The 11,214-nt window shown below is 37.5% G+C and overlaps 1 protein-coding gene across 1 annotated transcript in view; it reads left to right on the forward strand.

Moving 5' to 3' along the window:
- Positions 1-11,214, forward strand: part of LOC309501913 (NACHT, LRR and PYD domains-containing protein 3-like) — a 105,753-nt gene that overhangs the window by 66,022 nt on the left and 28,517 nt on the right. The window lies entirely within an intron of this gene.

Genomic DNA, 11,214 nt, shown 5'->3' on the forward strand with positions numbered 1-11,214 from the left:
TCACCTTCTCTCTTTCTTCTTCTCTCAGTCTCCTTATCTTCACCTCTATATCTTCCCTTCCCAAAGCTGAGCTTTGATTGATAGTCTTTGCAAACTGATTATTTCTGTGGGTTGTTTAAAATTTCTATCATAAAACAGCTGTTTAGTTTCACTGCTTACATCATATCTCACACTTTATGAGCGTTAACTGAAGCGTGTCGTGAAGCGTCGCGCTGGAATTCGCGCTCGACTCGCAGCTTCTGTGAACATAAAGCCCGCCTACTTTGATTTGATTGGCCATCTCAAACATTTTGACATTGACGAGTGTTGTTAGTCCGCTGAAGCAGCTCAGATGAGGTCGTTTATCGTGGTGATGTGCAATATCATTACAGCACCAAAGTAGAGTTAATATTAGGCAATTATTTCACAACCTTCATTATATTGACCAGAGATGGCAAAAGTACTCACTTGCCGTACTCAAGTAGAAGTACAGATACTTGTGTTAAAAAATACTCTGGTAAAAGTAGAAATACTGATTTAACTTCTTTACTCAAGTAAAAGTAACAAAGTACAGGCTTGGAAATTTACTTAATGTATAAAAGTGTAAGTAGCCTTGCGAATGACAACCATTTTTTATGCAAAGCTACCTGGACCACACAAATGTTACTAGAGTGCAAGTGTGACACCCTGTATGTATAGTCACAGGAATAATTATTTTCTTTTGATGTGTTTGATTTATTTTATTATTTTGATGATATTGTTTCAACTACTGTGAGTATGCTCAGAGACAATTTGGTATGCTGTACTGTTGGTGCGTAATACCCTCAGCGGACATTAGGGGGAGACCATGTGCTGAGCGCAGAGTTTGAGGGTAACTTTGAGTCGCGTAGAAGAAGACGCCATTACAAGAGCGACTCGTGGCTAACAACAGCACAACTGGAAACGGAGGATGTCGACTCCCAGGGTGGTTGGCAACAGCTGGACTGTGAATGGACAGGAGTGTGTGGAAGGAAGTGACGGATCAGGAAATGAACCAGGAGAGATGGAAGTAGGTGGCGGGATATATGAAAGCTGGGAGTCGGTTAGGAATAATAAACGGAAAAAGAAAAGGCAAAATAAAACTGATGAAAGTGACTCAGACAGAGGATCAAATACGGAGGAGAAGCGGAGGGAGGAGCATGTAATTTTTGCAAAACTTGTGGATGACGGGGACTCGTTTGGAGGTATGAATCCAATACAACTAACCAAAAGCGCTAAATAAGGAAATTGGTGAAATAAAGAGTGCCAAAGTACTAAGAAATGGAGCCCTGATGATTGTGTGTAAGGATGAGAAACAGCAAGGGAAAGCAATCAAAATGAACATAGTCAATAGAAAGAAAGTGGAATGTTTCAAGACTTACAAGAAATTTACAAAAGGAGTCATTACAGGGATTCCGGTTAACGTATCGGTTGATGATGTGAAAAGAAACATAACAAACGCTCGAGTAAATGAAGTCAGACGTCTAAAAGTGAACAGAAATGGCAATATGCAGGATAGTCTTTCGGTTATGATCAATTTTGATCAGGAAGAACTTCCAGAAAAAGTGTACATTGGTTTTATGTGCTACGATGTAAGGTTATATATTCCCCCTCCAATCAGATGCTTTAAATGCCAAAGATATGGGCATGTAGCGGCGGTGTGTAAGGGAAAGCAGAGATGTGGAAAATGTAGTGGAGAACATGAGTATGGAAAATGCCAGGAGGGTACAAAACTGAAGTGTTGTAATTGTGGAGGGGAACACAGTGCCGCTTACAGAGGTTGTGAGGTTAGTAAGAGGCAGGCCGAAGTGCAACGAATCAAGGTTGTTCAAGGAATCAGTTATGCAGAAGCTGCAAAGAAGGTTTCAGAGAATATGACAGTGATCAAGCAATCAGAAATTAGCAGAAAAGAAATGAATCAGAGGGCCAAACTGGCGGAGCAGGCCGAGCGCAACGACGATATGGCCGACTCAGGAAAGAAATGTCAAGGGTGTAATAAATTGAAGGAGGATACTTTGATAGTGGAAAAGAATGATTTTGTAATGTTCATGGCAGAAATAATAAATTGTTCTGCACAGACAAAAAGCAGAAATGAAAGGATTAAAATAATTGTTAAATCCGCAGAGAAATATCTAGATGTCAAAGGACTGCAATGGGAGACCATAAGAGACTCCCTTACTGAAGAGACACAGTCTTCTCAGGCATGTGCTGGATCTTCGTAATGTTATTGACCTTACTACAGTGGAATGCAAGGAGTCTTATTGCAAATGGCCAAGAGCTTAAGAAATACATCGATATGTTAACAGAGAAACCTAATGTAATATGTATTCAGGAAACATGGTTAAAACCACAGTTGGATTTTATAATAAATGGTTATAATATAATTAGAAGAGATCGAGAATATGGTAGAGGAGGAGGAATAGCAACATTTATACAAAATGGGTTGAAATATAAGGTAGAACAAATAAATAAAGAATATGAATCAATAATAATTAAGGTTTGGACTAAAAGAGGGAGTATAGATATTATTAATTATTATAATCCATGTGAAAAATTAAGTCGAATTATTTTAGAAGCTGTTGTAGGTTCTTTGCATGACAAAGTAGTGTGGTGTGGTGATTTTAATTCTTATAATACATTATGGGGAAGTAATAATACAGATGTGAATGGACAGCTAATTGAAGAATTCATTGATGATAATAACTTGGTGTGCATTAATAATGGAGAGGGAACACGATATAACAGTATAAAAAATACAGAGACTGCACTTGACCTAACATTTGTGTCTTCTGTAATGGCAGGGATCACTACATGGAATGTAAATAATGATAATACAATAGGGAGTGATCATTATCCGGTAGTGATTACGGTTGGTACAGAAATATGCTATGAAAAAGAAAAGAGAAGTCCTAGATGGAAGTTGGAAAAGGCAGATTGGGAGATATTTCGAGTAATTTGTGAAAATAGATGTATGACTTTGCAAGAAGAATCCCAGATGAATGTAAATATATTCAACAGTAAACTAGTTAATGAAATAATTCAGTCGGCTGAACAAACTATACCTAAAACGACAGGAAAAAGACAGGTAAAAAATGTACCTTGGTGGAATGATGGTTGTAAAGCAGCTATAAAAGTAAGGAATAAAGCATTTAAGAAACTTAAAAAGCAGCATTCTATGGATGCTATGATTCAGTATAAAAGAGCCCAGGCAGTTGTAAGAAAAACAATAAAAACACAAAAACGTATTTTTTGGAAGCAGTACTGTGATAGTATTGGAAGAACAGTACATCTGTCAGATGTATGGAATATGATCAGGAAAATGGGGGGGATTAGAAGGAACTATGAGTTACCAGTGATTATAGGTACAGACAAAATGGCTGTCACCAATTTAGATAAGGCTGAACTTTTGGTAGAATCATTTAAGAAAATTCATAGTTCAGATAATCTTTCAAAAGAAGCAAAGCAGTGTAGGAGTAGCACATTAAAGAATTATCTTAATTTGGTGAAGGAAGATGAGATGTCAGATAGTTTATTAGACTTACCTATAAACATGTTTGAGTTAAAAAGAGCAATCAAAACTGCTCGGCAGACTACTCCAGGAAGAGACGGAGTGTGTTACAAAATGCTGGCTAACATGACAGATAATACGCTGGAAATAGTATTAAAATGATTTAACCTAGTATGGGAAACTGGTCAACTCCCTTCAATATGGAAACAAGCAATAATAGTACCTGTTCTTAAACCTGGGAAAGACCCATCAGATCCTTCTAGTTATAGGCCTATTGCACTAACTTCTCAATTATGTAAAACAATGGAAAGAATAATCACAGAAAGAATAACGTATTTTTTAGAGAGTAAAAATCTGCTGTCCCCTTATCAGAGTGGATTCCGTAAGGGACGGAATACAATGGATTCTATATTATGTCTAGAATCAGACATTAGAAAAGCACAGACAAACAAAGAAGTAGTGGTAGCTATCTTTTTTGATGTGGAAAAGGCATATGATATGCTCTGGAAAGAAGGATTATTAATTAAGTTAAAGTCTTTAGGAATTGGTGGTAGAGCATATAACTGGGTTCAGAACTTTTTATTTGACCGAAAAATACAAGTTAAAGTAGGTGAAGAATATTCTAGAATGTATACAGTAGAGAATGGAACACCACAAGGTAGTGTATGCAGTCCGTTATTATTCAACATAATGATTAATGGCATCTTTTCACAAGTTGAACATAACATTGGAAAATCTTTATATGCAGATGATGGGGCTTTGTGGATTAGAGGTCGCAATATAACATATGTTCATAAAAAAATGCAAAATGCGATAGAGGAAGTTGAAAAGTGGGCTAATAAATGGGGGTTTAAATTATCTGTATCAAAAACGCAGGTCATTTGTTTTTCAAGGCGGCTCAAAAGCATACCCCTCTCTTTGAAATTATATGGGAATCCTCTGGAGCAAGTAAAATTTATAAGGTTTCTTGGAGTTTGGTTCGATGAAAAACTTACATGGAAAATTCATCTGGATAAAATTAAGAATAAGTGCAAAAATATTATTAATATTCTTCGGTGTTTATCAGGACGGGAGTGGGGAGCTAGTAGGGCATCCCTACAAAGTATATACTGGGCACTCATGAGATCTGTGTTTGATTATGGATGCATTGCCTATATGTCAGCAGCAGAAACAAACCTCAAACAATTAGATGTATTGCAAGCACAAGCCCTAAGAATCTGTAGTGGATCATTTAAATCATCACCGGTATCAGCTATGCAGGTGGAGATGGGAGAAGTACCGTTAGGTATAAGACGAATGAAGTTAATGTTGGCATATTGGGTCAATATCCAGGGACAAAGTGTTTCACATCCTGTAAAAAGTGTACTGACAGATTGTTGGGAACATAATGAAACCAATTTTATGAGTTTTGGGTGGATAGGTGATGCAAAGGCGAGGAATATAGGATTAAATCAATTACAGTATAGCAACACAGTCTCAATATCCTCCATCCCTCCTTGGTTATTCCCCTTGCCAACTGTTGACCTCAGTATACAACAGGCAATAAAGGATCAATCCAAACAACTTCCAGTGTGGTATATAGTGCGGAATTATTTTGAGAGGCATTTCCAAGATTCAGTGTTTTTGTTTACGGATGGGTCAAAAGACCCGAAGACAGGATATGCAGGTGCAGCCGTGTATATTCCAATGAATGATTCTCATATTAAGAAAAGAGTTTCTGACCATTTATCAGTTTATGCTACAGAACTATTGGCAATTTTAATGGCCCTGCAGTGGACAGAAGAAAAGAAAATGAATAACATAGTTATTGCATCTGATAGCTACTCGGCACTGGAAAGCATAAAATCTGGCAGATCATCTTTTAGGATGGATATAATTAATGAAATATTCCATAAATTGTATAACATAAAGCTTATGGGTATATCAATTCAATTTATTTGGGTTCCTGCTCATGTTGGTGTAGTGGGTAATGAGAAGGTAGATATTTTGGCTAAACAATCTTTATAGTTAAAGCAGATAGATTTACAAGTTCCATTAAGTAGAGCAGAAGCTAAAGTGTTCATTAGGAAATATGTACAATCAATATGGCAGGTACACTGGGATGGTATTGAAACAGGAAGACACTTATATAATATTCAACAACAAGTTTGTGCTGGGAGGAGAGAGAGCAGGAACAGAAGTGAAGAGAATATTATTACCCGTCTGAGAATAGGTCACACAGGATTGAATAGTACATTGTTTAAAATTGGCAAGCACCCAACAGGGGAATGTAATCACTGTAGTCAGCAAGAGACAGTTGAACATGTAATACTTTACTGCAGGAAATACAACAATGAAAGACGTAATTTCATTCAGTCACTAATTAAAGCTGAGCATAAAGATTTTTCTATAATAGGTATACTAAAGGAAAAAGCTATATATGATAGTATTATTAAGTTTATTAAAGAAACGGAATTAAGTAAAAGAATTTAGGCTGTTTTTTTTTTGTTTTTTTTTAAATTTTTTTTTTTTTTTTTTTTTTTTTTTTTTTTACGTTTTGTTTTGTTGTTGTTTCCTCATGAATTTTCATTCATATGTCGCATTATGTCAATCCTATAAGCATGTATCCTGTCCACACTCCAGTCCAGTCGGTGGCGGTAATGCACCTACAAGTTGGTTTGCCAACCGCCAATAAACACCAAAGAAGAAGAAGAAGAAGAAGAACAGCACAACTGTCTGTAGCTGTGTCCCAATGTTGAAGGCTGCATCCTTCGAAGGACGCAGACTTCAAGGATGCAGCCTATGCGTCCTCTGAAGGACGCTCCATGTAGCCTTCCTTGGATTTCCTAATTGCGCAGCCAGGTGTTCCCGATCACCGCTCCTGGCGCCAAGCAACAGTGCGAGAGGACAGCTACTATCCTGATCATTCATTTTGATACAGTAAACAGCTATGGAGCCAGAATTGGCTATTGTCATTCATTTTTATGTTTTATATTTTACTTGAGGACATGGTGAGGATGTTTTAGCCCCGGCGCTGCCAGGTCATGTATTTTCGGTTTAGCCCTGTTTGAATACAAAACCCAATTGAATATAAAAAGTCCAGTATTTCTCGCGCTCGTCATTGGCAGCTGTCACAGTTGCCAGGCGACAAGAACAGTCCTTCGTAGGCTAGACCGGTCCGAGCGCGTCAGATGCGCCCTTTGATATGGGACGCTGCTGTAGTGAGCAACAATTTGTTAATATTGTGACTAATTTTGTTACTTTAATTTTCGGAACTGCATATTTCGTTAAGTATTCACTTACAAATGTGAAGTAACCTACTGAAGTACTTTTTTCCTCACATCACAATATGATTACATTAAACTACACAAAAGTAGCTATATAATGTAACAACCAGATATTACTGTATATTGAAAATATACAGAAGTAAAATGCAACATATACGCAGTAATGCAGTAGTAGCCTAATATAAATGCAGTAGTTATTAAAAGTACTTTTTTCAGAAAGCCGTCGATTGAATCAGCCCTGCAAACCTGTTGGTAGACAACTTAGTGGATAGTGGAAATATGCACTCAAACGCTCTGGAGACAATCCCAGATGATGTCCCACCAGCAGGAGGCCTTAGGGGCAGCCCATCCCGGTCCAGCAGCTCAGCTCAATAGAGTCTACATCATTTTTTTTCTTATTTTATGTATTGTAAAATTAAATGTTTATGTTGATTTTGATATGTTTAACGTATTTTGTAAATAGTTGGAAAAAGTGCTTTAATGTAGCCTATAGAACAAATGATTTTCATTTACCAATTTTATTTGAAAAAATAAAAAGGTATAGAATTTGTATAAGTATTATACAAGAAGTATTGTATTGTAGTATTGTAGAAGTATTACTGTCATTACAAAAATAAACAATGTCCAGAACAATTCATTCTCTTTTATTTACACAATTAAAGTAGCATAAAAATAAATGTACATAATTTTTCTTTTAAAAAATAAAAGTGAAAAAAGTTAAACAAGAATATGTAGAACATTTTTCAATCATTCTCTCAAGAAGAGAAAACAGCCTGTCCATCCTCTCCCTTCTTTCCTGTGCACTCCTCGCCTCTGCCTCCCTCTGTAGTTGCATTTCTTCTCTGATCAAGTTCAAAAACCCGTCCTGTCTCGCCGCCTTCGTGCTGGTGCTCCTGCTGGTGCTACTGGTGGTGCTGGTGCTGCTGCCCCTGGCTCCTCCTCACCGTGGGCACCCACTACTGAACTCGGCCCTGGTGTGTCCTCAGGGATTGAGGCGATGAGGAGGAGGGGGGTTGGTGCATTGCCTCTGTCCCAAAACCTCATCCATGAGGACAAACCAGGGCCAAGTTTCAGCAGTGGGTTTCCCACTCACACTCTCACCTGTCCCAGGACACTTGCAATCCTAAAGGCAGAGCAAATGAACCATGGCTTGTTAACAACAACAGGACAATACATTTCAGCAAAGATGTGTGTATTACTTTTCTTATATATATATATATATAAACCCATTTTTTCCTGAATTGTTCTAAAAAAGCAGAAAAGGGTACTTAACACAGAGGAGCAATCTTAAGTGCATTGTTAACACTGCAAAATATGACACATCAAGACATGCATACAAAATACTTAAGAAATCATATTTCTGTATACTAAAATTTGGTTAAAACCAAATAGCATGACAGCACTACAAAAACACATAAAAGTGAAACCCCATTGCCTTATCTACTGCTTTTCTTATTGTTTTGGGCTTTATTGGGTGAGTGATATTTCTTATAATACACAAGTGCAAATATTACAAATAGGTCGTTAAACTAATAACGTTATTACCACAAGTTTTGCCTAAAACTACATGATAAATGTAGCCACGCAATGGTGACGGAGTTAAGAAGAAGTTTATAAGAAATTTAACTATGGTTTCGCTAGCTATTTGAGTAAATTAAAACATAATACTTACATTTAAATGTGAATTTGCTGTCCACCACCGATCTCTAGTCTCGGCCGCCTTTAAAAATAAGTAAATAAATGCTGTCGTCAACGGCGCGCAATGACTTATGGGGTAGAATAGGCCGCTAAGTGTCCATTTATGTATCCTTCTTTTCACGGGGAAACGAAGGGTGCATTTGGCGTCGCTTTTGAATCAGGGAAGCCTTCGTCGCGGCGCGATGACGCAACCGGCCTTCAAATATGGACTTCGGAGGATGCAGAACTGAATTGGGACAGCCTTCATCGAGCCGCGTGACGCAATCGGCCTTCAAATGCGACCTTCCAAGGATGCAGCCTTTGAATTGGGACGTCCTTCGTCGCGCCGCGGTGACGCAATCGGCCTTCAAATACGGCCATCCGGCCTTCAAATACGGCCTTCGGAGGATGCAGCCTTCACTTTGGGACACAGCTTGTGTCTCTTTGTTTTAATCAAACAGGTGGGTGAAGTCAATCACCATGGACAATATATAACATGAAACAATGTGTTGATAACGTGTGTACACTGTTTTAAGAGGGTTATATACATTTCCTGAGTAGTTAAGACGTCGAATAGAGATGGTGATATGTTTATGAAAATTACGGTGCATTCGCGGTTGTGCCGCGGCCGGCCTTGTATTAATATAATTTAATCTGAATGGTTTAAGGCTCCAACACACTGAATCCCTAAGGTAACGTAATGTTTATAATGTTAATAGTGTTATAATTGTGTTTATAGGAGAAAGAGCGATGTTTTGAGCAATCGCCTGGGTTTAACAACTGAAGTATATGTAATTGTTTAATATTATACTTATATAATATTGGCATACAAGATTGGTTATTGTTGATATTTGTATTTTATAAGATGTTTTACTGATCTTTTGATTAAGTATAGCCTGAGTACTGTATTTAGGAATTAAGTTTAAATGGTTATAGGATCTAACCTATGGTTGCTCTACTATTTAGTTATACAGTATGTACTATGGCACTTTTGCTCTGACTATAGAGACGGTAATACATTGAGATGTATGGGTTACAGAGAAAGTATTAAGTTAACTGAGGAAAATACGAATTGAGTATAAGAAAGACTCAGGACACAAGAGTGATATGACACATGTTTATTGGTGTTTTGTTTGAGTGAGTCATATGTATGGTGACAAGATATTGTGATTTGATTATACAATACATATAATATTGAATTATTGTAATAAAGATTACAAGAGCGACTCGTGGCTAACAACAGCACAACTGTCTGTGTCTCTTTGTTTTAATCAAACAGAACATTTACTGCAGTACCGCCAGCCGGACGGCGGGCGTGCTACACAAGCTAAGAAACTTAAGTGGATTTGTAAAAAAAATTCTTTATATGCCATTGCTTACATTTTAAATGGATGTCTGCCAATTGGTCTAAAACATCACATAGCCTATATGATTATTGTGACAGAGACTGGGACTCCAGGGGCCTGTACCATGAAGCCGGTTTAGGTGGCTAGCCAGCTATGTTTCAGTTAAGTTTCCGCCAACCCTGGGTTTTAGGTACTATGAAAGTAGCTTGGCTTGAATCGGTGTTCGTTGCCATGGTATCTTACGCTGCACGGCTAACCTGCTCCGGGGCAGGTTATGTTCTGGATTCAAGATCTCAGACTGAAGTTTGACCAATCAGCTGAGAGCAAAGAAACATAGGTGACGTAACTTATTCCCAGTGTCTGTTACAATGACTTCACCTTTTCTTTCAAATCCTGTGACATCTCAGCGCAAATTGTTTGACGAGCACTTCGTAGAGAGAGAGAGTTTTTAGCCAGACAAAATCCCCTTGCCTTTCCTGATAGTTATTTGTATGAAAGATACAGATTTTCCGCGGAAGGAATGTCTTATCTTTACGAACTTCTTGAGCCGCACATAAAGAATTTAACACATCGAATTCATGCACTTACTGTACCGCAAATATTGCGTTACTTTTTTTTTGTTGCAAGTGGTACATTCCTGCACGGTGGGGGACGCACAGAAGCTAGGGGAAAACACGGTTTGTCGAACCATTCGTAAGGTGGTCCTCGCTCTGCAGGAGTACATGAATAGTTTCATTAATAGTGTTCCCCGGACATTTATCGGCCATGTCCATAAAAGAGGGCTTTTATAAAATTGCCGGTAAGATATATTGATAGGGTGGCATCACATGAACACATTTTATTTTATTTTTTCAAAAAGCAAATTGCACAAATGTACTATACAATATAATACATGTTAAGAATTATTTAAAATCTTTATTATTATTCTGTTAATCTTATGATAGGATTCCCTAGCTTTCTTAGTAGTACAAATACGTTCTACATTTATGTAAAATGATGTATATATGTATGTGTAGCCTATGTGTAATATAGCCTATTTTTATAATATATAAAAAATGTGCATGTATCATTTTTTATATATTATAAAAATAGGCTATAGGCTATATTACACATATAGGCTACACATACATACATAATTTTACATAAATATAGAACGTATTTGTTTAACTTACACATTAACAATCAGCAATCTTTCTCCAACAGTCTCCTCTTGCTTTGGCAGCAGAGACGTATTGTTTCGAGCTTGAAATACATATTTAAATTCATCGTAATTCTGAATGATTATCTCTTGCTCCTCCACGAGAAAATATATCGCTCACGCTCTACCCGCGATTGGTTGTTCAGTGTCGACGTCACTCTTTTATGTGCACGCGCGCGTGGAGTAATCATAGCTTGAGGATCAAAGCCTGAGTTGACAGAG

This window comes from Leuciscus leuciscus (assembly GCF_965113295.1).
Source record: "Leuciscus leuciscus genome assembly, chromosome: 6".
NCBI classification, from domain to species: Eukaryota; Metazoa; Chordata; class Actinopteri; order Cypriniformes; family Leuciscidae; genus Leuciscus; species Leuciscus leuciscus.